The sequence below is a fragment of the Pleurodeles waltl genome, chromosome 12 (assembly GCF_031143425.1).
Source record: "Pleurodeles waltl isolate 20211129_DDA chromosome 12, aPleWal1.hap1.20221129, whole genome shotgun sequence".
Taxonomy (NCBI): domain Eukaryota; kingdom Metazoa; phylum Chordata; class Amphibia; order Caudata; family Salamandridae; genus Pleurodeles; species Pleurodeles waltl.
In genome coordinates this window covers 4827269-4829614 of record NC_090451.1, presented here as the reverse complement: position 1 = coordinate 4829614, position 2346 = coordinate 4827269, and the positions used below count along the sequence as shown (strand labels likewise).

General features: G+C 50.9%; 1 non-coding gene across 1 annotated transcript; it reads right to left on the bottom strand.

The window, feature by feature from the left end:
- Positions 1-376: 376 nt before the first annotated feature.
- On the bottom strand, positions 377-448 carry TRNAG-UCC (transfer RNA glycine (anticodon UCC)). The gene has a single exon. It is a non-coding gene; the product is annotated as a tRNA-Gly (tRNA).
- Positions 449-2346: the final 1898 nt, after the last annotated feature.

Sequence of the window (2346 nt, the reverse complement as noted above, 5' to 3'; positions counted from 1 at the left end):
AACTGAGGCACTGACTTACAGTTCCCACGTCATCATGTACAGGATGTGCAGCTGCAAACACGTACTAGTTCTTGCTATGGAGCCAGATCTCGAAGTACTGGAGTAATTCACGATTCTTTTCAGAAGTGGCTGCACATACGTTCACCCGGTGTGTCAGCTGCCGGTGCAGCCCTGCAGGAGGAGATCCAGAACATAAACCTGTGGGTGGAAATGCGTCCGAGTCGCTCCGGCCTCTCCGTGATATCATTCCTCGTGGTTTCCTTAGTTCTGTATCCTTGTGAGTCAATGTCAGTCGTGAGACAGACTAAATGATTTACTATCAAAGTGAAACTCACACAGTAATAATGAAATTATATTATTGCACAAAAATATATACTGCGTTGGCCGGGAATCGAACCCGGGTCAACTGCTTGGAAGGCAGCTATGCTCACCACTATACCACCAACGCTTGCTACTATTGTAGGAGCTGCTTTCCCTCTGAGAAATAACACAAGCCCGCCGATATCTTCACAGAAGAGTTATTCTGCAGCTAAGGCGAGCATTCCCGCACAGACTTTTCACTCCACTCACCCGTCTAAGAGCCCCCAGATAGTCCAGTTTTAACAGCCCCTCCGCGGGACTGAGCACCAATAACTGAAGCCATCAATTCTACTCAGACAGAAACCAGCAGCATCACCCAAACTCCGCAATTTAATCGTATGCTGACTTCCCTCCGGTCCTAGCAGTAGGTTAGCCTTAGTATTATGGGCGCCAGGGTCAGAATGGACATGAGCCCCAGAAACCACTGGTCCTCGGTGCCACTCTACCTGCTGCACGCCCTGTGGCCTAGAACAGTGAATTCGACCTGTCGAGGGGCGGTAAACCAACCTGCAGGGGGAGATCCGTGGTGTCAATCAAGGGTTATCCAGCTCCAGACAATCTGTTTTAAGGAAAGCGATGGTGCCCCCTCCCCATTTCCCCACCCGCCACCCAACCTCACCCTTATTTCAAGAATCTCTACATTGTCACTAGAAAGAAGCCCGGCACAGAAGAGAAGCTTTCAGAGCTGCCGGGAGAGGGTTGAACCTTCAGTTTACAGAAGCCGAATAGTCCACCAGACTCACCGCTGCATTAAAGGGATCCCACGGGCCTCTCGGAGGTAGAATGTACCAAGAATCCATCCGAGGTGAAGGGGGTCCGCACATCGACTTCACGCGCTGGAAAGAACAAGATGGGACCTGTGCTGGGGGGCTACAGGCGGGGGAGAACCACCTCCTTCTATGGGGCATCCTTTAATACACCCCGTCTGGCCAGGGGTTCCTGGGGTGATGGAACATCATCCCAGAGACCCCCCCATATCTTGTCTGAATGCTGAATAAACACGCGGGGAAACTTGCGGAGGGTGATAAATGCGCTCTTATCACTGGCCGGTCAGACCCTACTAGCTGGCTGCTGACCGGGGCATCCATTCCAGGTTTTCCCGGGTCAGTGCGTGATGTGCTGCTCCAGTCCAAGTTTTTAGTTTGAATTCTGGGAGTTTTAGTTTTATTTATTCCATTATAAAACAGGACTACAAGTCCAGAATTCAAAGTAAAAAAAACTCGGATTGAAGCAACACATAAAGAATGGACCTGGGAAACTTGGCAGCTATGCTGGTGCCACCCTGGAGGGTTGGTACCACAGAGTGTGGCATGTTCTAGGGGTGGAAAACCTCACACATTCTGATACGGGTCCGGATGCCGTATCCCACTGGTGGGGGCCCTGCTCCTGACGTTAGTTTACAAAAGACCACACGGGCCTTACATGCCCAAGAGCACACGAATGGTACTACTGCAGCCTGGGGCAGGAAGGAGAGATGGACTACAGGGAAAGGCGCTGCTGAGCTTCAGTCCTTCCGGTTTCACCATCACGAACGGGTCAGTTTCTGAGAAAACACATTAAAGTGGGGAACGGGAGAGACAGAGTGTTTCTCTTCATGTCTGGAAACGTGTAAATGTTATTCTTAAAAAGAAATCAATAAGGGGACCAATCACAGCAACAAAAACGAAACGCCGCATCAATGCATCGAAGCAAGGTAGTCAAACGACAATTGCTGAACCCTGCAAGCTCCGCATGCCATGATTCACCATGGTATCCAACCGAACCCCCCCCGCCCACAGCGCCCAGCTCACTGACACAACCTCATCTGAAGCAAGGTTAACCCACTGACAAAACCTCACCTGAAGCCCAACTCACTGACACAACCTCACCCGAAGCCCAACTCACTGACACAACCTCACGCAAAGCAACCCCAACTCACTAACACACCTCACCCGAAGCCCAACTTACTGACACAACCTTACCTGAAGCAAGCCCAACTCACTGACA